General features: G+C 40.2%; 1 protein-coding gene and 1 pseudogene across 1 annotated transcript in view; one reads left to right on the forward strand and one right to left on the reverse strand.

The window, feature by feature from the left end:
* Nucleotides 1-5,944: 5,944 nt before the first annotated feature.
* Nucleotides 5,945-6,993, forward strand: LOC118551399 (ADP-ribose pyrophosphatase, mitochondrial pseudogene; annotated as a pseudogene).
* An 11,928-nt stretch (nt 6,994-18,921) lies between these two features.
* LOC118552412 (uncharacterized) overlaps nt 18,922-26,190 on the reverse strand; it is a 139,318-nt gene continuing 132,049 nt past the window's right edge. Inside the window, exon 6 of the transcript XR_013449683.1 lies at nt 18,922-19,213. The gene's annotated coding sequence lies outside the window, so the exon portion shown is untranslated. The remainder of the gene's footprint in view (nt 19,214-26,190) is intronic.

Consider the following 26,190-nt stretch of genomic DNA (forward strand, 5'->3'; position numbering starts at 1 on the left):
CGCCTCACCTACTACCTGGGCACCGGTGAATATAACTGTGGTGGCTTCACTATTGCCCATCAGAGGGAAGGCTTTGCTGGTGCAGGTCACCGACATCACTGCTCTTAGCTTTCCGCATCTGTGAGTGGCTCCTTCCACCTTTCTTTTTCCTACCCTACGTCTTTTCCTTCCACTAGCTCAAACATTTCTCCCAAATCTCAACCCCCAACAGCCTAATAGACCTGCATTCTAACTTGGCATTTCAGCTAGCTTTTGAAGGATGGGTAGAATTCAATAAATGGAGATCAAGGAAGGGCCTTCTTGGGGGAACAGTGGATAATATGGTCCAGTTTGACTGAACAAAAGGTAGAGCTGGGATCTAAGACCAGATTTCAGATATTTGCCTTTAGATTTCAGTTCTCTAAGACAGACTACTCAGAAACACAGACTAACCTTAAGAATATTAAGTATGGGTATAATTTATATAATTAGAATCAGGATATTTTAAAGCCCAAAAGCTGTCAAGACATTGTCTGGCCCAACATGTCATTTTTAAGTGAATGACCTGAGGCCTCACAGGCTTAGGTAACTGGAGTATGTCGATAGCTAAACGCAGATATTAGAGTTCGATTACCTGTGTTCAAATGCCTGCTTTGACACACGTGAGGTTATATGACCTTGAACTTATCTGTGTTTAAGATTCCTCATCTATAAAATAGGAAAATGAGAGAATCTACCTCAGTGGGTCATCAGGAGAATTAAATGTTTTTTACAGGTAAAACAACACAGTGCCTGGCATGTAGTCAGTCTTCCATAAATAGAGTTGAATATTATTAGGATTTCCCATGGCTATTCGGCTAGCCGGTATTTACCAGAGTCAGAACTTGTCCCCATATCTTTTCAGCAGGAATTGAGTGTTCTCTCCATTCCTAGAAACTATGTCTTAGGGTGCTCGTTGAATGCCATCTGAAAACATGGTGCTCCTCTGGTGTGCTGTTTAAAGAAGTTCTCTGTTATGCTCCCGGATGCCATTCATCTGTGCGCCTCCTGCCACCCCCTCTAACACCGGCCTCAGCAGCCCCACTGTTCAGTCAGGACTGACTGCGCTTGGTGGAGTTCTGGCAGAAGGAGGGGGCGTGACAAATGAGCAAGGGGCCTCTATTTCACAGTCAGCAATCTAGTTTATGAGTTTTGAGATAGTCATATTTGACGAATTTAAATTTCAAAGGACAAAAAAAAATATCATTGAATTAAAGGGATTTGAATGATCTGTCATCCTGTGGCCTATAGAGCGTCAAACCTACCAGCATCAATTTTGATGGTTCCTTGGGGGAGCTCCCTGGGACCAAGAAAAAGCCTTCCTTTAACCGGGTGTCCAAGCCTTCAATATAATGTGATGGAAGAGAATCTTCTTGGTCCCTCCACCTTTCCTTTCTGAGTCTCGGGCTCCACTTTTCAAAACTCCCCATGAGCGGGGCGCCTGGGTGGCTCAGTCGTTAAGCGTCTGCCTTCAGCTCAGGTCATGATCCCAGGATCCTGGGATCGAGCCCCGCATCGGGCTCCCTGCTCCGCGGGAAGCCTGCTTCTCCCTCTCCCACTCCCGTGCTTGTGTTCCTGCTCTCGCTATCTCTCTCTGTGTCAAATAAATAAATAAAATATCTTTAAAAAAAAAAAACTCCCCATGAGCTTCGTGTAGTTCACTCTCTGGACTGTAAGCTTCTTGAGGCAATTAACCTCATTTACTTACCTTTTAATCTCTGGGACCTAGCTCAGGATCTGGGGTCTACCGGGTGCCCACAGGCTGCTGAACTGACCAGAGCGATCACACACACACACACACACACACACACACACACACACACACACACACGTCCTCTGAAAGGGTCCCTCCTTCTCCCCCTTCGAATCTTTGTCCCCTCAGTTGACGTCCTTAGCTAGTCGTCGACCTGCTCCACTAATTCACCGGAAAGCATGACAACAGCTGAATGTGAAATAAATGTGCATTTTGCAATACTAACTGCATTCAAAGGGGGTTATTTTAATGGTGTAAATCCAGACAGTATTTTAAGAGGGTCAGGAAGACATTTTTTGGGGGCAGCTGGGCTTTCCTAACACCTTCGCATCACACCACACACACTAAAACTTACCTCTCCTATAAATAAAGGCTATTTGACTCTCATTGTTACACATTTTACTTCAGATTTCTTAGGCTAAATTGTAGATGGCCCCCATTCTATATATGGCTGCATTAATCATCCTAAGTCACTTCTTAAAAGGCACAGTTTTCTTTAATCTTAAAAAAAGTTAATCATCGTCCCATTTTTCTCTTTGTTTTTTTTTTTTTTTTTTTAAGATTTTATTTATTTATTTGACAGAGAGAGAGAGACAGCGAGAGAGGGAACACAAGCAGGGGGAGTGGGAGAGAGAGAAGCAGGCTTCCCGCTGAGCAGGGAGCCTGATGCGGGGCTTGATCCCAGGACTCTGGGACCATGACCTGAGCCGAAGGCAGACACTCAACCGACTGAGCCACCCAGGCACCCCCCATTTTTCTCTTTGACTTCAAAGCCAGACTAATGACCCAATACCTTGATTGCTCACTGATCAGTGTGCCAAGGACCGGTACATAGAAAGCACTTAGGAAATGGTAGTTATTTTATCATTGTTATTTATTATCAGTATTATCACCTTAAAGAGAGGAGAAAAGCTCTTCTCTGCTTTCCTTCCAGATTTCTTTCAGAAGTTGAACTTTAGCATCACTTTAGGGAGAGATAAATAATTCATGGTAATCCAATTTTCCGGGTACCACTTGTTTCTGTTTCCCAAAGAGAGGCTGGAAGGATGATTAGGGGTTATCGCACTGCTAGGGTCCTGTAATCAGCCTGGTCCTCTCCATCCCCACTCTGCCCTCCATAATATTCTTGATAAAATGGGAATCACTCAGGCCATCTCTGGCCCAAGAAGAGTTCATAGTGACAGACCAAAGATTTGTTCTCTGTTTGTGCTTACAATTCCTTCGGGGCTTTCTCCTGAATGGACCAGAACATTCTCTGTTGAGTTCTGTTTGTTTTTCTGTCTTGCATGACAATTTAGAGAAGAGAATCTCCTCAGTGGCTTCCCAGCAAATAATTCTTTTGTTCTCGCCTATCATACTTCATTTCCTTCCCTTAGGGCACCTTTTGCACCTTGATCATCAAAGGGTCTGATTTAACTGTCTTCTTCTCTTTGATTATAGTAAAAACAAGTAAAACCTCTCATTACTGGTTTTAATGTCCTTTTCCAGGTAGGTGTTCCGTGAAGTCATCTTTGGCCCACTGTATTTGTGCATTGTACTTGACATACCAGGCCTTCGCTGATCCCTTGCTTTCCTCGAGTGTCTGTTGCCCCCTGAGCATCTGGTTGTTTATATTTGAACATCTGTTTTGTTTTGTTTTGTTTTGAGTCATAGCAAAAATCGACCTTGGCCTTCCAATAATGAGATTTTCAAAGATCCTAGAATCATAAAATGTTAAAGCTGGAAGGACTTGAGCAGATAACAGAGGCCATCCGATTCCTTTTATAGTGAGAAACCAAGACCCAGAGAAGCCAAGCGTCAGGTGCAAAGCTATGCAGCCTATGATAGGGGAAAACTAGAACCAGGCCCAAGACTCCTGCTTCATTTGTTTCTTGTGAGTTAGATTATGATGCCTGGAAATAATAATATGAGGAATTTACAAGTGTCTTCTTCCAACATGTTTACCTTTTCATATCATGGTTTTCCTACTACATTTCCTGGAGTCTCAGAGGAATAAGAATTCCACTGAGGAATCCTATCTAATTCTAATTCCATAGGAAGACATGACTTACAGACCTGAGACTACGTCCCTTAATAATCATCTTTCTTTTCTCGTGGTTCTTTGTACAGTGCACACAGCATGTTCTCAACAATGATGATGATGATAATGGTTGATGATGACCAGGTCTCACATCACTATGCTGTCAGTCGTCTTCTACATTTTGTTCTCAATAGTTCCAGCTATTTCTGGGTTTCAAGCCTTCTGGAATCCTGGCTCATTTAGCTTAGGGTTCTTTAAGAGGGTGATGGGTGTCTTTTCAATAGCTGCCTTCCACTGTGAGGGTGATAACTTCAAATGGTTAGAGACCTACCCTCAAGCACACACACACACACACATTTTGAAACTTTTCTAAAGTTGAGGAGGTGTGTTCCTAAAATAATACCAACTGTTGCATAAACAAAGCATTCTCTGGTCAAGTAATCTGAAAATTCTAAATGAAACAGAATTAAATAGTTTAGGGTTGGTCGGTTTGTTTTTACTGGAATTCACAGGATCTTTAAAACAGTAATGTGAATCCTGAATTTCTAAGGGAGGGTGGTGAAATATGTAGAATTTCCCAAACATATTTGACCATCAGATCATTTATGGGACTGGTGTAACATGGAACAACCCCTAGGAAATGATAAATATCCTTTGGGTTTCAATTAGAGTATACAGTATTCCATTTGTTCTAAAACTATCTGTTTCAAATGTTAAGATGCCTTTCCCTAGAGTTTGTTTTCTTACATATAATGACTTAGCCAGTGCCTCTCCTGCTCATTATTTATCATTTTAGGATCTAGATGCTGTTATTTCTCAGCCTGAATTTTTCCACACAGAGAAATCGTAGGTTGTTTAACTCTGACCTCATATCTGAGCTGCTCAATTCTCATAATTATTGCAACTGTCCTATTCTTTTCTACACAGTTTTCAAGGTGTAGGGTCAAGAAGGTAATGATAATTCTAGTAATGACAAGTAGCATTTCTGAGTGTGCACAGTGAGCCAGATATTGTGCTAACAGCGCTACGTCTAACATCCCACTTAATGGTCAGCACAACCCGATGACATAGATATTATTATTTTCTTTTTTTTTTTTTTTTTTTTTTTAAAGATTTTATTTATTTATTTGACAGAGAGAGAGCACAAGTAGGCAGAGCGGCAGGCAGACGGAGAGGGAGAAGCAGGCTTCCCGCCGAGCAGGGAGCCCGATGCGGGGCTCGATCCCAGGACCCTGGGATCATGACCTGAGCTGAAGGCAGACGCTTAACGACTGAGCCACCCAGGCACCCTAGATATTATTATTTTCATGTTACACATGAGGAACCTGAAGTGAGTTTAAGTAACTTTGCCCAAGAAGGTCCCAGGGAAGGAGGGGAAGCTGGGATTGAACTGGATTGTGTTCAACTCTTAAGAATTCCAGGGCCCTGCACTTCCAGTGTTAGTTCTACTTTTTAATGTATGTGCTGCCTTCCCAACTGGAATCCTTTAAGAGCAGAGGTCACGTGGCACAGACCTCAGTAGAATCTTCTGTAATTAATGCAGCACCTGCCATGCTGTAGCCAATATGCCTTTGAAGAGAAAGATGAAGCAACTTGCCCAAGCCATTCAGCTAGTAAATTGTGGACCCAAGATTTGAACCATCTCCCATACCTTGTGCATCATGGATTACCCACAAGGACCATGTTCTGTGTACCAAGTGAGCCCTCTTTCCCCTTGGAGGTTGCACTCACTAGGCTTTCCATCATCCCAAACAAGGCATTTTGTGTCCCCCCTCTACCCCCCTCCAACCACCTCACCTGCCACCCCCAACACATTCATTCTGCCCTCTCCCAAACAGACTGTGGTTCTGGACCCAGGGAACTAAATCTACCTGTAGTGGCTAATACCTCTGTAAGCAAGAAAGCACTTTTGTCGTTGTTGTGTGCTAATTTTGTTGGAGGTGTTTGGACGATGCTCTCAACCCCAGCACTTCGCATTTGGAAGCCCTTCCAGATGTCAAAATCTTTCAGTGTAAAATGAAAAGGCATGCATGGCCGGGGGCGGGGCGCCCCTCTCCCCCAGCCCCACGTGCGGCCCCCCTGCACGGTTGGTTCCACGAGCCGTCCCGCACCCCTGAGCACCACGGACATCCCCGCGGGCCGCGCAACAGCGGATGGCTGGACACCGCCTGGCAAAGGGGTTAGCGACGGTGTCTCTCTGCATGACCTTGGCCTCTGCGGCCCGCAGGCCCAGCAGCTGCCCCAACATCTCGGCTGGTCAGAGCCCATCTTCCTCATGTGGGTTTCCTCCAAGCTTCATCATGTCAGATTCGAATGGCGCCACGGAGGACCCCCACAAGAAGGCCAGGACGTCTCCGTACCCTGGCTCTAAAGTGGAGCGAAGCCAGGTCCCCGACGAGAAAGCGAGTGGCCAGAGTACAAGCCTGTCGAGTACACTGCTTGTTCTGTCTTGGCCCGGCCCATGTGGGCAGGCCCTCCGGTGGGCGAAAGGAACTTCTCTCCTAAATTCAATGAGGAGGATGGGCATGTTGAAAGAAGGAGCCAGAATGGTTTGTATGAGGTTGAGAATGGCAGACCTAGAAACCCCGCGGGTTGGACAGGGCTGGTGGGCAGAGGGCTTTTAGGGGCGGTGGGGTCCCAGTCATGCTGCAGATCCCACCTTAACCAGGTGGAAAAAGGACAGTAAAGGAAAGAAAATTATCCATCCTTTTTCTGAGAGAAACGTCCTGCAATTTGTAGCCATCAAAAGGAAGGACTGTGGAGAATGGGCCATCCCAGGGGGAATGGTGGAGCCAGGAGAGAAAATGAGTACCACATTGAAAAGAGAATTTGGGGAGGAAGCCATGAACTCCTTACAGACATCTAGAGCAGAAACACAGGAGTTGGAGAAACAACTGGGCAAACTGTTCAGTCAGGAGCACTTTGTGGTCTATAAAGGTTATGTGGATGATCCCCGAAACACAGATAATGCGTGGATGGAGACAGAGGCTGTGAACTCCCACAATGATATAGGTGAGATAATACAGGTGAGATAATGGATCATCTTCCTCTGGAAGCTGGTGATGATGCCAAGAAAGTGAACTGGGTGGACATCAGTGATCAACTTAAGCTTTTTGCCAGCCATTCCCAATTTATTCAACTAGTGGCTGAGAAACAAGGTGCCCACTGGAGGGAGGGCATGGACTCCAACTGCCGTGAATAGTGACTTCGAGTCTCACAGAAGCCCAAGGTCTTCAAATGGACATGGGCGTATATGAAACAAACAACCCAGAACTCCCCCTGACCAGGATAGGGAACTTCTTTTGGTGATTATTTGCAAAACTGATCGCACTATGAAGGCTTTGTGTCAGGGAATAATATTAGACAAATATAGGAGATCAGGATCACAAACTTTCGGTTTTCCAGTCAGAAGAGGAATATAGTCACCTGTCGTATATGTTGTATACTTGGCTTTTAACCACATTATGCAACTAATGCTCTTTGAAGAGTCATAGGTGATACAAAGATAACTTCTTACAAATTATAGCCTTTACTTTTCAGCTAGCTTGCATTTGTCACTTTTTTTTTTTCCTACTGATGTGTTAGAGGGTGGTCTAATCTAATGTATAACCTGATTTTTTGATATGACATTTGTTTTTCAAATTGAGTTTTATGTGAACCTACATTCATTGCTTTCAAGAATGAAAGCTCTCTGGTTATTCTTGTTTTTAGGATCTTCAGTTTTATGGGAAAAGTTTCATCTCTATTTTATTCATAAGGATCAAGTACTTATGAATGAGCCAGAAAAATAAAATGCAGGAACAAAATGAGCTTAATACCCAGCCCTCTGGTTATCAGAACTATTTCTGAACAAAATGGACGAAGCTCAGGATATGTGTTTCCTCTCATCTCAAAAGACTCAATAAATGTGAGCATTTGTCTCTGAGGGAGAGATTAGCATTGCAAGATGTTTCTTAGGGACAGGTCTTGGGACGGACTCCCAGGGAAGGGCGGAGGAGGAAGCCTGATTGGGTAGAGTGAGACATTGAAGTTGAAGCCCCGTGAAGGCATCAGCCCACCCCACCTGGAGCTCTGGAGCTGGAAGGCCCTTCTAGCCACCCTGAACTGGGAGTTCAGGACTTTAAACCCCTTTTTGACCAGTCACTGGATGTGGGCTGCTCCTGGAAGGAGGTGTGACCTTGGGAGAGACAATTTCCTCAGCCAAGGCAATCCCAACAGAGGGCTTGCAGCTGAAGGTCATCTTCTGGTAACACTCCTAGCAGCTAAGAAGGGGGATCTGGGAAAGGGGAGGGCACGGGCATTACAGGGTCTACCACATATTATTATCCCAGCTTTATAGATAACAACAGAGGCACAGAGAAGTTATAGAACTTGAACCAAGTTTTTCAACCAGTCAGTGTTGGTGGGAATAGGCCATGGCCTGTGGGATGCCACGGCTTACCTCCTTGACCACTGTACCGGTCCCTCCCGCAGTTACACTCTTATAGTCCCCAGGTTACCTGTGCAGTGTTCCTTTAAAAAAGAAAAGAAATTACTATTATATCTCTTCCTACCTGCACATTTAGTCAGAGTTCCGTTTTCTAAACCTGAAGGACATGTGCATGGTCTCTATTGTTTTTCTCTTGAAAGATGTATTTACATGGGTGATGATGATTATAAAAAGGTTCACTCATGGATGCCCAGCATTGTTCATGCTCAGGAACAAATTTAATACACTGCTTTTCTTTGTGAATTCTATAACGGCTTGTTTTAGGATGGAGCCATTTGTTCTACATATTAGTTTCATTCCAGTAACTTTTCCAGGTGAGATATGCTCCCTGTCTATTTAAATAATTGAGGTACCTGGTTGACCAAGCATATTTTGAATGTTCCTCAACCTACTTCATTATTTTTTTTCAAAATCTAAGCTCCTAAAAGAAAATACACTTATGCTTACACACACACACACACACACATACACGCACACACTAATCAATGCAAAAAAAAACCCTGAAATAACAAAGATCTAATGTCTCAAATTTAATATAGCTAGAACAGAATTCTTGATTTTTTTTCCCCAAAGAACTCTCGATTTTTTTCTCCCAAGAAAACTGTTCCTCCGTCAATCTCCCCTGGTAACTGGCACCAAAATCTACGCAAGTTGCACAAGAAAACAAGGAATTATCCTAGATTCCTTGCTTTCCCTCACTTCCCACATCCAATCCATCTGCAAAATTTTGCTCTACCTCCAAAAAAATATATCCCAAATTATTCCCTGCTTTCTGCCTTCACTGACCACCCTCGTCAAGCCACCATCCCTCCTTCTCTAGACCTATTGCAATCACAATTCTCACAGGCCCTCCTCCTTCCACTCTTGCCCTCTCACAGGTCAATTTCTATGCAAAAAAAATTGAGGTGACATATTAAAGAATGTCAGTTATATCATGTTCCATCGCTCTTAAAACCATGCAATGGTTTCTTTTTGTACATGAACTAAAACACAAACTCCTTACCCAGGCCTACCTGTTCTGAATAGTCCCTATGCTCTAGTCTGATCTGGTCACGTTCTATCCTGGGCTAATCTAGCCTTTCTCTTCCTGTCATACTTTCTATCTGCTTCTGCCTCAGAGTCTTTGCTTTGCTTTTCCCAGCCTAGAATGTCCCTTCCATATCTTCACAAAGTGGGCCCCTTAGGTCGGTCAGGTCTCATTTAAGTAACACCTCCTCAGAGAGAGTTTTCCTGGCCACTTAATCTAAAGTAGCCTACCCAATCTGTTTTCACTCTCCCACCTTGTTTTCAATTTTCTACATAGTATTTAGCACCAGCTGGAAATTATCTTGTATATTTCTGTCCGCTTACAAGTGATTCTAGAGACTTTTTCTGTCTTATTGACTGCTACACCACTAGTATCTAGAACAGTGCCTGGCATGTCCACAAATCATTTGCTGCTAACAATTTTCTATATACTCGTCTTTTTTTTTAAGTGTATAAATGTGATCACATTATCCTTCATCTAACTTCCTTATTTAAAAAACATTTTATCTTGAAATAATTTTAGACTTACAAAAAAGTTGCTAAAATAGTACACAGAGTTCTTGTATAATCCTTCACCCAGCTTCTACAAATGTTGAGAACTTATTTACATAATACAACTATTGAAACCTGAAAATTAACATTTAATTTAATATTTTTTACTATTAACTAATCTATGGATCGTGTTCAAAATTTTCTAATCATCCCACTATTGTCCTTTTTCTGTTCTAGAATCCAAGGATTCCACAATTCATTTAATTGCCACGTCTCCTTTATTTCCTCCAAATCTGGGAACATTCCTCTTTTTGTCTCACATGACTTTGACACTTTTCGAGGTGCTGGCCAGTTGCTTTGCTAGAATGTCCTACAATTTGGATTATTCTAACATTTTCTTATGAATAGGTCAAGGTTATACATTTTTGGCTCAAATACCACAGACATGATGTTGTTTGGCTAAACTTTTATACTGAAAAAATTAAGGTGTATTTTTCAGTGCAATCACTACTAGATACTAAATAGTATATGCTATATTTTATTTACAGTTTTTTTAAAAATAGGCTCCACACCCAGTGTGGGGCTTGAACTCATGACCCTGAGATCAAGAGTTGCATGCTCTATTGACTGAGCCAGCCAGGCATCCTAGTACATGCTATATTTTAAAATGTCACTGTGGGATCTGTACCTCTGAAACAAATAATACAATCTATGTTAAAAAAAAAGAAGAAGAAGAAGAAGATAGCAGGAGGGGAAGAATGAACAGGGGGAAATCGGAGGGGGAGACGAACCATGAGACACTATGGACTCTGAGAAACAAACTGAGGTTTCTAGAGGGGAGGGGGTGGGGGATGGGTTAGCCTGGTAATGGGTATTAAAGAGGGCACGTTCTGCATGGAGCACTGGGTGTTATACGCAAACAATGAATCATGGAACACTACATCAAAAACTAATGATGTAATGTATGGTGATTAACATAACAATAAAAAATTTAAAAAAATGTCACTGTGGAATTTCCAACCACTTTATACTACTTTTAACCAGCATTTTTACATTTTTATGCACACACACACACACCATTGAATGTGTGTATTCTAACCCTCCCACTCCTCTGTAAGAGAAGGTGTGCAGGAAGCTCTGAGTTTCGTTCACTACACTCTTTATCCTCTTTCTTGAAGTTCATGAGATGACTCTTGAATGATGTGTTGTACCACTCTATCAGTTACCTCTTTCTACCAAAAAAAATCCTGCAAACAATCCTGAAACACTGTAGCTTAAAACAAAAAACATCTATTTCATAAGTTTGAAGGTTGACATGGCTGGATTTGATAGGGTGTTTTTTTTCTGGTCATGACTGGGACTCATGTCTGGGAATTGGCTGGCTTTTGGCTAATCTAGGATGACTTCAGATAGGATGATTAAAGAGAATCATCTCTGCACCACATGTCTTTCATCTGCCATCAGGCTAATCCAGGTATGTTCTTATGGCAATGGCAGAGAGCAAAGGTCAAATGGAAACATGGAAGGGTTCTCGAGTCCCAGGCTCAGAACTGGCCCTGAGCCATTTCCCTGCAGTCTATTAGAAAAAGCAAGTCATGGGTCAACCGAGATTTGATGTGTAGGGAAATGACTCTACCTCTTTAGTGAGAGGAGGTGGAAAGTCACATGTCAAAGGGTATGGACACCGAGACATGTGAAAAACTGAGGCCATTTGAGCACGCAATGGTTCTACATCTATTGTGCTTTTTTTCTCTATCAGTTTTATGGAGATATAATTTACATACCATAGAGCTCACCCATTTAAAATATACAACTCAATGGTTCTTACTATATTTGCAAGGCTGTGCCAGCATCATCGCAATCACTTTTAGAACATTTTCATCACCCAAATAAAATCTTTAAAAAAAAAAAAAAGGGACGCCTGGGTGGCTCAGTCGGTTAAGCGTCTGCCTTTGGCTCAGGTCGTGATCCCAGGGTCCTGGGATCGAGTCCCGCATCGGGCTCCCTGCTCCGCAGGGAGCCTGCTTCTCCCTCTGCCTCTGTCTCTCTCTCTCTCTCTGTCTCTCATGAATAAATAAATAAAATCTTTAAAAAAAAAAAATTAAAAATTAAAAAAAAAAGAATATTTTCATCACCCTGTAAAGAAACCCTGTACCTTCTCCAAGATGCTTTCTCTGACTCCCATGCTAGAGTTAATCCTTTATTCCCCTGTGTGGTCTTGTATGTATTGTTCTATTGCAGAACTCTATTGAAATTTATTTTTATTGAAGCCCAACATTGTACTTTATTCAGTTTTTACATTCGCAGTATCTAGCACAGTGTCTGATTGATAGTAGGTGTTCAATAAATATCTACCAAAAAGAAGAGACACAAGGCTTTGCCAGCTCAACCCAGCAGCTTACTCATTGCCATTTCTTGGGCCTATGGCAGAAGTCCAAAAGTATATGTTTTTCCTGGTGCAACTTTCAGCCACTTTCTACACCTGGCGATGCTTGGGCAATTGTTCACTTTGATGAATCATTCCGGTTGCTCTCAGCATGCTGCTGAGCACTTCGCTTTTCTTTCTATCAAGGTCGTTATCAAATAAGATGACAAACTATTGAAAGTGAAATTATGGGGAATTACAAAGTAATAGGGTGGGGAGGTTTGCTTCATCATCTGCTAGAAGTTTGGAACACACTGTCCCTGTGTACCTCCCATTTCCTTTCCGTCTAATAACAACAGGTACATTTACTCTGTGCCAGGGACCATGCACGCATCAGCATTAATGCTTTCTCATCGGGATCAAACAAAACACATTTTAAGACAGTCTTTTACGAAGCCAAGACAGATTTATCTATGGCACTTCAAACCAGCAGCTTTGTGAGAACAGAGGCTGGGCTGTCTTTCTTTCTCAGCATCTACTCATATGCATTTAGTAAGATCCTGAATGAAATATAAAAGCTAAAAAACATGTATCATGAAAGACTTTAGAGTGAAATAGGGAGTCAAATACAAATAAAAGCCATTTTATTCAGCTCTGATGAGTTTTTTAAAGCTAAGTTTACATATGGCAGTATACTTTCTAGGTGAGAAAATTTTTGTCTTTTGGGAGTTCTTGAAAGATTTTGATAGTATACACTTTAAAAATGGAAGATTGTCAAGACTTTCCTCCTGGTTTGCATGTACTGTGAATACTAAAATCACATTTCAATGTGGTAAAGTTTGCTCCCAGATTTGTCACTAACTGGCTGTAGGAACTTGGGTAAGTTGCTTCATTTCTCCCAATTTCCTTGTAGCTTATAAATTCTATAAGTGTTAAATTGACAGATATGTGCAATACTTTTATATGTATGTTGTTGGAGAGAATATATGGACTTACACATTTATAAATATTATACATTTATAAAAAGCAACTTCTCCAAAACAGTAATAAGGATCTTTCTATGGGAGAAAACTGAATCCTGTTATGATTATAATTTCTTTAAAAATTAGTTTAAGAAAATTGGTTTATTAGTTATCTTTTTTACTTAGCAATATTACCTCAAATACATGGCTTAAGGCAACACACATTTCTTATGTCATGGTATTTATGGATCTGGAATCTGAGCATAGTTTAACTGTTTTAGGGTATTAAAAGGCCACAATCAAGGCATCAACTGGGCCTGCTGTCTTATCTGAGACCTGACTGGGGAAGGATCTGCTTTCAAGCTCATGTAGTTGGTTGGAAGTATTCGATTTTGTCCAGGTTGTCACACTGAGGGACTCAGTATGTTGCTGGCCGTTAACCAGAGGCTGCCCTCAGTTGCTTGCCACTTGGCTCCCCTCTTAGTCAGCCCACAGCATGATAGCTTGCTTCTCCAAAGCCAACAGGGAGAGTTTCCTAGCAAAACGAGCAACAGTATTACATAATGTTGTCACACATATGTATTCATGTATATTCTGTCACATTTGCTGTATTCCATTGATGAGAAGCAAGTCACAGGTCCCATCAATACTCAAGGGGAAAGGGTCACACAAAGCATGAGCACCAGGAAGTTGGGATCAAGGGGACCACTTTGGAGTCTATGTGCCACAATTGGAAAATTACAAAATGTATATGAACAGTAAAGTAGGGTGAAATCCTAAGAGCGACATCATCCCCAAACAGGCACACGTACAGACCTTCCAACAAGGGAAACACCCTGTCCTCCATTTCAGAAAATGCCGCCATCTATATAGCTCAGTCTTCAAACCTGGGAGATACCCTTGGCTCTTCGCTCTCTCTAGCCAGCCTACTCCCAACCCAATCCACCAATAAGATCCAAACAGGAGCATTCTATTTCCACTGTTTCCCCACTGTTCACTTACCAATGTCTTTCCCCCAAACACGGTTTGACCATACCTCTCAACTGGCTTTCTGGATTCCACTCTTGCCGTTTCTTATGATCCGCTCTTCATACAATAGCCAGAGTGCTTTTCTTAAAACGTAAATCAGATCATGTTATTCTCCTGCTTAAAATCTTTCATGAGCTTCCTACTGGATGTAAATAAAGTCCAAACTCCTTTATCTGATCTATAGGACCCAAAATAAACTGACCTCTGTCTATTTCTCTAACCTCATCTGTTCTATTATATTTCTCTTTATACACAACTGCATTGTTAATTTGTTATAATGACATATTTTAGATCTCATAATCTAAAAATAAATAAGATTAGCATTATTAAATCTAACAGAATACAATATCACTTGAACAGAATAAAGTAAGTTTTGATAAAGCTAAGCATTTGAGACTAAAAAAAAATTTTAATGAAAGAAACATTATTTAGAAACAATGGCTTTATGGGTGATCCATTGAATCATGTATCAGATAATTTGATCAAAATGAGGTATCTTAAATTAGATGTACTTTTGAAATGATATAAAATCCCAACTTAAACTACTAACATACATTGAAACTAAAATAAGGTAACATGTTTATCCACAAAGTGGTAAATTTTATTATTTTGGGAGGGGGTCAGGAAAAATTTATTATATATGCAGTTTATTAGTTCGGCTTAATCAAAATTGGAGTTATAAAATCATGTCCATAATAAATTCTAAAAGTAGAATTACACATTCATAGAAGTTAGTTTTCTTACATTTCTTATTGGTTAAAGCCAGGAAAATTCACTTTCTAATTATGTGGGTCCAAATGATTCATTTATCATAGACTGCCCAAGCCACCCGGGTGTGTTCATCCAGACAAATTAAATCTGAATTAAATCTGAATTTAACAGCTCAGTAGTTGAAAGAACTTGTTCAGTATATTCAAACTTCTGAGCCTGTTTGCTTATGAGCAAACAGGGATAATAATACCTACCTCTCGAGTTATTTTAAGGATTAAATGAGGCAACTTATTTATTGGCACATTCATTGTAGGTACCTGTATAAGTTGTCCTCTCTTTTTCATCACTGCTTGGCTAATCAACCTGAGAGTACCATAGATTGATCTCTTTTCTATTTCTATTCCCCTTATGTTAGACCTAGGATCAACTTGGGCAGAAGAATTAGAAAAGTATCATAAAGGCAGAATCATCAAGACTTGTCTGGCATAGAGGAAAAATAAGACAGAAGCCACATAGGAGTCCACGATTTCAATTGGATGTGATAAATTACATAGGCATGCTGAAGGAATTTGCATTTATTTGTGGATAGGTAAATCATGGACCATGACAGAACACTTCAGTAAGTGATATTTTTTACTTATTGAATAATCTATGCCACTGTACCCCTCCCCTGTATTTTGAATGTAATGAGTATTAATTTGAAATAGGAAATCTATGTGGTTGTTTAGGGTATTTTAAAAAATTGTCAAGTATTGAATGTAATGCAAATTCATTACTTATATTTCTCACCAGAAGTAGTTGTTTTATCAGATGAGTATTATTTCATTATTATTTCATTTCCAGAGCAACAGGGCCTTTTGAATATCTCAGATTACTTTTGGAAAAAAAGACATTGCAGTTACTTGCAATTTAATGAAGAAAATTCTTTTATGGCTTCTCACTTTGGGATGCTGTTAGATTGTGTTGGCATGGTGTAGGGAGAATCTTCTAAGTTCTACAAACTCTTGGTGGTTTTTAACTTTGTCTTAGATTCTAAAATATCACTGTATAATTTTTAGCATGGAGAGGCACTATTTCATTAACTTAGCCTGATTGGGTTAATAACCTACCAAAACAAACTCAATGAAAATTCTTTAACTTTCTTTTTTAACCCTGAAGCCAATAGCTTATTCCTTGGTTAACCATGGTGTGCAATAATAGAAGATATATATATTGATCTCTGCCCTGTTTCTGGCACAGAGCTCCTAAAACCTGTGTAATTTCCTAAGGGAAAAGAGCACTAGGAGTATCTTTTGTTTCATTGAAGTGACTCTGGGTGGGGTCCTGGATGGGTCCGGGATGGGGGCCGGTCACCAGAAAGACAAAACCATGATTAGAAGCTTGGAATTTTCAGCTCCACCCCCTCATCCTCCAGACAGGAGAGAAGGAAATGGAGTTGGTAATTGATCATGCCTATGTGAGGAAGCCTCCATAAGATCCCCATAGTATGGGGCTTGGGGAGCTTCCAGGTGGGTGAATACATATACACCAGGAGGGTGACGTACCTTAACTCCATGGGGACAGAAGCTCCTGTGCTCAATTCACTCCCAGACTTCTCCTTATGTATCTCTTCATCTGGCCCTTCATCTGTATCCTTTATCATATCCTTTAATAAACTGGTAAACATAAGTGTTTTTCCTGAATTCTGTGAATCACTCTAGCAAATTAACTGAATCCAAAGAGGGGGTTGTTGGAGTCTCCAATCTATAGCCAGCTGGTCAGAAGCAAGACGATAACCTGGGTTTGTGCCTGGAGTCTGAAGTGGGGGATGGGAGTTGGGGGTGGGGGTGGGGGGTGGGGCAGTCTTGTGGGATTGAGCCCTTAACCTGTGGGATCTGAGTTGTCTGCTGGTAGATAGTATCAGAATTGAGTTAAATTGTAGGACACCCACCTGGTATTAGAGAGACTTGGTTGGTGTGTGGAAAAACCATGTATTTGGTGACCAAAAGTGAATTGTTTTGTGTGAGTAGTAAAGAAGAGTCACAGGGAAGAGACACACAGTAGGGAAGAGTGTGTTTTTCCCTGCAACAGAGGTAGACAGAACTGAATTTTTCAGTACATATGAACACGCAAATTCTATCTTCCCTTTGGGTTTGTTGACAGGTAGGGTGACCAGCTGTCCCAGTTTGCTCAGGCCTGTTCTGGTTTCATCACTGAAAGTTCCACATCCTCAGAAGACCCTCAGCCTTGGGCAGACCAGGATAGGTGGTTACTCTATCAGGTTTGTTAGGCAAAAATGTTTATTGAGTACCCACTTCATGCCAGGCTTTAGAGTTACAGTGTTGAGCAAAACACACACTGTCCCTGCCCTCAAGCAACTTAGATATCTGCAGCTAGTCCACCCATATCACATGGAAATACAACCAAGATGAGTAAGCAGACAGGGGTAGACTGGGCTTTGACCACGTGATTAGTATATTTTAAAATTTCATTTTCCAATTGGTTACCACTGTTATGCAGGAAAGTCCTATTGATTTCTGTATATTGGTTTCATATCCTCCCAGTATGCTTAAATCTCTTAAATTTGTAATATATTTAGATGCTCTTGGATTTTCTGTATTACAGAATCATATTTTCTGTGAATGAAAATTCGTTTTCTTTTTTTCTAATTCTTTCATATCTTATTTTCTTATTTTATTGCACTGATTAGGACTTCCAGAATGTTACTGAATAGAAGCAGTGATAGCAGACATTCTAATCTTGTTCCTCATTTTAAAGGGAAAATTATACATTTTATCGTTAACTATGATATTACATGTGTGTGGTTGTTTTTTGTTTGTTTTGTTTTTGATTTTTTTTTTTTTTTGAGAGAGAGAGTGTGCATGAGCGAGAGGGGGTGGAGGGGAGAGGGAGGAGAGAGAATCTTAAGCAGGCTCCATGCTTAGCACAGAGCCCGAGACAGGGGTCTCGATTTCACAGTCATGACCTGAGCCGAAATCAATAGTCAGTTGCTTAACAAATCGAGCCCCCCAGGTGCCCCTTAGATGTGTTTTTAAGAAGATAATCATTATAAGGTTAAAGTTTCCTTCTGTTCCTATTTGCTAGAAGTATATTTTTCATTAATTTCAGAGGTAGAATTCAGTGATTCATCAGCTGCATAAAACACCCAGTGCTCATCACATCAAGTGCCCTCTTTAATGCCCATCACCCAATTATATCTTCCCCTTACCCATCTCCCCTCCAGCAACCCTCAGTTTGTTTCCTAGAGTTTAGCATCATATGATCCTCTCAATCGATGCAGAAAAATCATTTGACACAATACAGCATCCTTTCGTGATAAAAACTCTCTACAATGTAGGGATAGAAGGAACATACCTCAATATCATAAAAGCCATCTATGAAAAACCCACAGCGAATATCATCCTCAATGGGGAAAAACTGAGAGATTTTCCCCTAAGGTCAGGAACATGACAGGGATGTCCACTCTCAACACTGTTGTTCAACATAGTACTAGAAGTCCTAGCATCAGCAATCAGAAAATAAAAAGAAATAAAAGGCATCCAAATTGGCAAAGAAGTCAAACTTTCACTCTTCGCAGATGACAGAATACCCATTTCTACCCTATGTAGAAAACCCAAAAGGCTCCACTCCAAAATTGCTAGAACTAATATAGGAATTCAGCAAAGTTGCAGGATATAAAATCACTGCACAGAAGTCAGTTGCATTTCTATACACTAACAATGAGGCAGAAGAAAGAGAAATCGAGGAATTGCTAAAAGCTTTATTAGAAATCACTGTTGAATTTCATTGAGCATTTTCTCTGCATCTATTAAGACAATTAGAAACATTTTCCTTTTATTCTGTTGATAGGATGATTTAAGTGGCAAATCCCATCTATTCTTGAGATAACTCATGTTGTTCATGGTACCATGTTTACATGTGGTACATAATTTGCTAATGTTTTATGTAAGGTTTTGCATTTTGGTAAGGTATAATATTAACCTAAATTATTGTTTCTCATACTGTCATTTTCTGGTAAATTCTTGTGTATCAATTAGCTTTTGCTGCATAAAAGAAAAAAAACAAAAACCACTTCATAACTTAGTTGCTTAAAACACAAACATTTATTATTTTACATGATTCTCTGTCAGCTATGGGTAGCTTTTCTGATCAGAGGTCAATCAAGTGGCAGCTTGGCTGGGCCTGGATGATCTGAGATAGCAACAGACATGTCTGGTGCTTGACAGGATGGTTGATTTAGGAAGCCTTGGTTGAGAAGGTCTGTCCCTGCTCCATATGGTCTCGAACCCTCTAAAAGGCTGGCTCAAATTGTAACTTTTTCACATGCTAGCTTCAGGGTTCTCAAGAGCTACAAGAAAAAATAAAACCCAAATATGCAAACACTTTTCAAGTCTCTGTGTCACATTTACTCCTGTCCCATTGGCCAAAGCCAGTGACACGGCCAAGTCTAAAAACACATGAGAGGATAACACAAAGGATGGGAATTATGGTGGCCCTTCTATTTATTTATTTATTTATTTTTAATTGTCAAAAATTTTTTATTATTATGTTAATCACCATACATTACATCATTAGTTTTTGATGTAGTGTTCCATGATTCATTGTTTACATATAACACCCAGTGCTCCATGCAATACATGCCCTCTTTAATACCCATCACCAGGCTAACCCATCCCCCACCCCCCTCCCCTCTAGAACCCTCAGTTTGTTTCTCAGAGTCCATAGTCTCTCATGGTTTGTCTCCCCCTCCAATTTCCCCCCCTTCATTCTTTCCTTCCTTCTATCTTCTTCTTCTTCTTTTTTTTTTTAACATATAATGTATGATTTGTTTCAGAGGTACAGATCTGTGATTCAACAGTTTTACACAATTCACAGCGCTCACCAAAGCACATACCCTCCCCAGTGTCTATCACCCAGCCACCCCATCCCTCCCACCCCCCACCACTCCAGCAACCCTCAGTTTGTTTCCTGAGATTAAGAATTCCTCATATCAGTGAGGTCATATGATATATGTCTTTCTCTGATTGACTTATTTCGCTCAGCATAATACCCTCCAGTTCCATCCACATCATTGCAAATGGCAAGATTTCATTCCTTTTGATGGCTGCATAATATTCCATTGTGTATATATATATATATATATATATATATATATATATATACCACATCTTCTTTATCCAGTCATCTGTTGATGGACATCTTGGTTCTTTCCACAGTTTGGCTATTGTGGACATTGCTGCTATAAACATCGGGGTGCACATACCCCTTCGGATCCCTACATTTGTATCTTTGGGGTAAATACCCAGTAGTGCAATTGCTGGATCGTATGGTAGCTCTATTTTCAACTTTTTGAGGAACCTCCATACTGTTTTCCAGAGTGGCTGTACCAGCTTGCATTCCCACCAACAGTGTAGGAGCATTCCCCTTTCTCCGCATCCCCACCAATATCTGTCGTTTCCTGACTTGTTAATTTTAGCCATTCTGACTGGTGTGAGGTGGTATCTCATTAAGGTTTTGATTTGGATTTCCCTGATGCCGAGCGATGTTGAACACTTTTTTATGTGTCTGTCGGCCATTTGGATGTCTTCTTTGGAAAAATGTCTGTTCATGTCTTCTGCCCATTTCTTGATTAGATCATTTGTTCTTTGGGTGTTGAGTTTAATAAGTTCTTTATAGATTTTGGATACTAGCCCTTTATCTGATATGTCATTTGCAAATATCTTCTCCCATTCTGTATGGAACCAGAAAAGACCCCGAATAGCCAGAGGAATGTTGAAAAAGAAAAGCAAAGCTGGTGGCATCACAATTCCAGACTTCCAGCTCTATTACAAAGCTGTAATCATCAAGACAGTATGGTACTGGCATAAAAACAGACACATAGATCAATGGAACAAAATAGAGAGCCCAGAAATGGACCCTCAACTCTATGGCCAACTAATCTTCAACAAAGCAGGAAAGAATGTCCAATGGAAAAAAGACAGTCTCTTCAACAAATGGTGTTGGGAAAATTGGACAGCCACGTGCAGAGGAATGAAACTGGACCATTTCCTTATACCACACACAAAAATAGACTCAAAATGAATGAAAGACCTAAATGTGAGACAGGAGTCCATCAAAATCCTAAAGGAGAACACAGGCAGCAACCTCTTCGACCTCAGCCGCAGCAACTTCTTCCCAGAAACATCGCCAAAGGCAAGGGAAGCAAGGGCAAAAATGAGCTATTGGGACTTCACCAAGATAAAAAGCTTTTGCACAGCAAAAGAAACAGTCAACAAATCCAAAAGACAACCGACAGTATGGTGGCCCTTTTAACAAATAATCTACCACATCTTGAGTCTTCCCTAATTCTTTTTTTTTTTTAAAGATTTTATTTATTTATTTCAGAGAGAGAGAATGAGAGAGAGCAAGTACATGAGAGGGGGGAGGGTCAGAGGGAGAAGCAGACTCCCTGCTGAGCAGGGAGCCCGATGCAGGACTCGATCCAGGGACTCCAGGATCATGACCTGAGCCGAAGGCAGTCGCCTAACCAACTGAGCCACCCAGGCGCCCAAGTCTTCCCTAATTCTGAGATCGTTTTAGGACTTTTTAGGCCAAGGACCAAGAATTTCCTACAATCACTTTTTTTTTTTTTTTTTTTTTTTTTTTTTCCTACAATCACTTTTCATCACCCCTGGCAAATAGACTAAACTAAGACCTCTTTTTTTTTTTTTTTAAGATTTTATTTATTTATTTGACAGAGAGAGAGAGAAAGCACAAGCAGGAGGAGTGGCAGGCAGAGGGAGAAGCAGGCTCCCCGCTGAGCAGGGAGCCAGATGAGGGGCTCCATCCCTTGACCCTGGGATCATGACCTGAGCTGAAGGCAGACGCTTAACTGATTGAGCCACCCAAGCGTCCCTAAACTAAGACCTCTTTAAACTGCTACTGACATGGAGAGTGCCAGAAAAGTCATATTAAAGATATGCAGGTATCAGCTAATAAAACAATAAATGTACTGTAGTGCTTAGCATTTGTCCTTTCTTCCTTTTTTCCTTCCTTCCTTTCAAGTGCTTATACGGTACTTATCATATGGTAGGCATTATGCTAGGAATTGGGGTAGAATGAAACCTTGTAGTTAAGATTTCAGCAAACAAAGGGACAGAGAATTACCGGGTTACAAAAAATTCTTGATGAAGGACGGGGTTGACATATAAAAGAGGGTGAAACATCTGTGTGAGGAGCAGCATGATCGGTAAGAATTTAAAAATCTTATTATTTTGGCATTATCTATAAAAAATGTGCATATATACAATTGGTCATACAAGGTGTTAGTTGTGGTATTATTTGAAAAAACAAAACATTGGAAACAATATTAATACACATAGGTATAAATGATTATATAAGTTATGATATATTCATATTATGGAATACCATGAATACCACGAAAAGAAAAACATAGAATTATATGAATCGATGTGGTAAGACAGTAATACATTATTGTTGGTAAAAATTCAATTTTAAAATAATATGCATGGCATAATATTATTTTGTTAAAAATCTATATGTGAACAGTAAAGTGTGCATGTGTGTTTGTGTGTGTGTGTGTGTGTGTGTGAAAATAGAAAAGATACCAAATTTGAAATGATAACTATCTCTGAGAAGTGAGATTAGTGGAAGGGTACAATGGGGACCTTTTTTACTTTATATATATTTTGTGTACCATTTTAATTTTTGAAAAAGAACACGTATTACTTTGATAATTAAAAAGTCTTGCTAGAAAAGCACTAGCAAGAGGATTGAGGATTGGCCGAGGTGGGGGGGAGCTAATCTGAATGCTCACCTCAGAAATGCTGGGATAGCCAGGCAGTCCATCAGGGCCCCCATTTGCATGGAGGACTCTATTCCTGGGATAAATGGTGAAGGGACTTTGAAGGTGACAATCAGATTTTAGGATATGTGGGTCATATAGCTCAACAGAGAAGAGATAAAGAGCTTCCCAACCTCTGGGATCAGTATGCCCCCAGGAAGGTGAAGTATTTACTGTGAGGAGAAAAAATATATATGTATGAGTGCTCAGTACGTGGATGGTGCGACCTGAAGTCATGTCTCCTACCTCCATCCCCACTTTGCAGAGTTTTCACCAAATCCCTCCCCTGAGGGGACCAAGCAAGACAGACCGCCATCCTAAAAGCTAAAAAATATCTGTAATCAGCCTTTCTGAGACCTCAAAGACTGGGTAAAAATATTGTCCCAGCTTCTAGAACTTCTTCAGTGATGGCAATAAGGGCAGTGGAGTCCAGCACCAAAGGCATGCCCACAGTGTTGGGGTGGAGTGGGGTTCCAGGCGCGTGTTAGAAGAAGCAGTGCAGAATGACCACAGTTGAGGATCCCACCAGAAAGGCATACGCTGGGAAGTACAGGGTGTCAGATATGACCTCTTGAGGTACCCTTTCACTTATTACCCAAGCCTCCTAGAGGCCGAGACTGGTGTAGCTCAGGGATACAAAGGCTACACAATGAGGGTGATGGAGAACCTTAAGGCACGGTTGCCTTCAATAATGCAGCTAGGGTAATAGGAACTCCTACTGCCCTCCCAAAGCACTTTGTTCGTATCAACTGGAATTACTCATGTCAGCCTCTGTCTCCCCCATTAGACTGGACTCCTGGGAGCTCAGAAACCATGGTGTGTCTAGTATTTTATATTGTCTTTTATATTTGTATGCCCAAGGTGCTTATTTTATTGTGTGCTTGACACATGTTTATTGAATTGAATGATGAGCCTGAGCTGGCATTTGTAGTAAGAAGGGAAGCTACAAAATTAGACCAAATGATAATAGCCACAGACTCACCCCCCTCCCCCCCAAGAACAATTTATACAAATTGTAGCAGTACTTTGAGCCGGGACCAGATATAGAAATAAAGAGTCTGAGACAATACAAATTATTTCTTTAAAAAGTTAGCCTTTAAATCCACAAGGAAAGAAATATATTGTATTTTGTCCTGAGTGGTGGTCAGGAACAGCTACACAAAGTAGCTGTGGGTGAACCGTTACATAACAGTGACAACATGATTGAATTCAGAATCTGGAGGGAGAGGAAAAGTAAGAAAAAAATCCATCAAGATGCTTAATTTTAAAAGGGAAATAAAACTAAAGTGCTGCATTGAAATAAATACCTGTAGTTCATTAAAAAAATAATACAAAGACTTTAAAAATACCTTCTTGAGAAATGAATGTCACCAATTTTGCAAATTAGATGTTGGAGGAAAAATCATATGTTGTTCACTAGAGCAGTAAACGAAATCACTGGTGGTAAAAGGGTTTCATGGGAGAAGGGAAACATTCCACAAATGACAGAAACAGGAAAGCATATAACTTCTGTCAGATCAAATTCATATCAGAAATTAGGCAGAAATTCAAGGATCACATAGAACAGGGAATGCCATTTTAATATGAACCATCTCTGAGTGCCTAGGACTCTATGGAATAAGTCACTCAAGCTGCAAGATCAAGGAATACTGAATCAAGCATGAACTATTTGGGGAAATTGTTCTGTAAAGAGAAATCATGCCTGAAAAATGCCCAGGAATCCTCCAGGGGTTATATACATCTATAGAGAAGGAGACATATGGATGTGGTCAATATTGACTATTATCAGCCCTACACCACAGTCAGTCCAGTTGTTGAAATCTTGTGAAACTGAGGGCAATGTTTAGTCAAGGGCAGATAGTTGTCTTTGAGACAGAAAACAGAAAGCTGAATGGTTACTCCTACTCAACATCTTTATGAATGACCTGGAAAGGAAAAACTTCCAAATTTGCAAATAGCACTAAGTTCCTCTGAGAAGTGAAATACAGATGTTCTTCAATCATGCCGTGTGAGCACCATAAACATCACCATAAACACCAACCAGGAGCCTCAGTGTAGGCAAGGGTCAGATAAGACACACGGTTAAAAAATAATCCAGTTTATACTTTAAAGATGTACCTCCCTGTTAGTTATGCTAGTAAGTTATGATCAAAGAAAACCTACAGGTTGAGTTATCCTAGACCAGCAGTTCTCAAACCTTTTGGTCCCAAGACCCCAAAATTAAAATTTATTGAAGACTCCAAAAAGCTATTTATTAGTTCATTTTAAAATTACAATAAGCCCATTACATGTTAATATAAATAAAACAGTTTTAAGTAACTATATTTTATAAATTAAAAGATTAGTGAGAAGAATGGAATTGTGTTTATATTTTTGCAAATCTCTTTAATGTATGATTTAGGAGAAAAGAGTGGATAATTAGTTGCTTCTGCATTTAAGCTCTTGTAATACCGTTTTAACTGAAGTAGATGAAGAAAATCTGGCCTCACACAGATAAATAGTTGGAAAAGGAATGTGTTTCCATAGCCTTTTTAAGATAACTGTGGATATTCTTCTTTAATACTACACTAAAACTCACCCAGTGGTGGTTTCTTTGAGGTTAGTTGCATTGTGGAATCTGAAACCGTATTATCTTTTCATGTTCTGTTATACTAAAATCCATTGATTTACCTTGCACTTTGATTTTTTTAAAATTTAAACCAATGCATAATTTGTGTAACATAGTGAATTATTCATTCAGAAATTATTGTCTGAATTCTCTGGATCTTCCAAATGTTGATGTTTCATTCTACAATATAAAACAATGCTCTTGTTAATATCACCATGGAACTTATCAGTCTTTAGGCATTGAGAGAAGCTGTCCAGTTGGCAGTGAGGGATACAGGTTTTCTGAAATTGTAATTTTTGTTTGAAATTGCAAATTTTATCATTGGCAACAAATACTGTCAGTTTTATTTCTTTGAAGGGATGGGCTCACTTCCTTCATTTCGGAGAAAATATCTGTCAGAAACTAAGGCCATTTTCTGTCAGGCATTCTTTCAAGTAACGTGTTCCATGAAGAAAGTGAGCGTAGCTCATAATTCAATTGCATGAGTGCTTTTCTCCTCAAGACAACCTTCATATTTATAATGTGGAAGTTATTTAGGTAGCTCTCACTTTGTCACACAGGATATTAAAAACATATGTTCCCAAGGGTCAAAACTTAATAAAGTTAATAATTTTTACTACATCATGAAGCACATTCTTAAATGAAAATGCCTTTTTTTTTTTTTTAAACTGCCAGGGCGTGGTGCTGAAGAAGACACCCAGCACTCCAGCTAAGGTGCCCGAAATTTTACCCGCTGTCGCTTTTGCACCATTGATGTTCATCCAGCACTAACAAAGGCAAACGATCTCTCAGTATTATCATGGAATTCGTTTTTACTTTGCTGGCCCTCTGAGAAGATCTCAGGGCCACCAGAGTTTGTGGACCGCATTTGAGA

Source organism: Halichoerus grypus, chromosome 7 (genome assembly GCF_964656455.1).
Source record: "Halichoerus grypus chromosome 7, mHalGry1.hap1.1, whole genome shotgun sequence".
Taxonomy (NCBI): Eukaryota; Metazoa; Chordata; class Mammalia; order Carnivora; family Phocidae; genus Halichoerus; species Halichoerus grypus.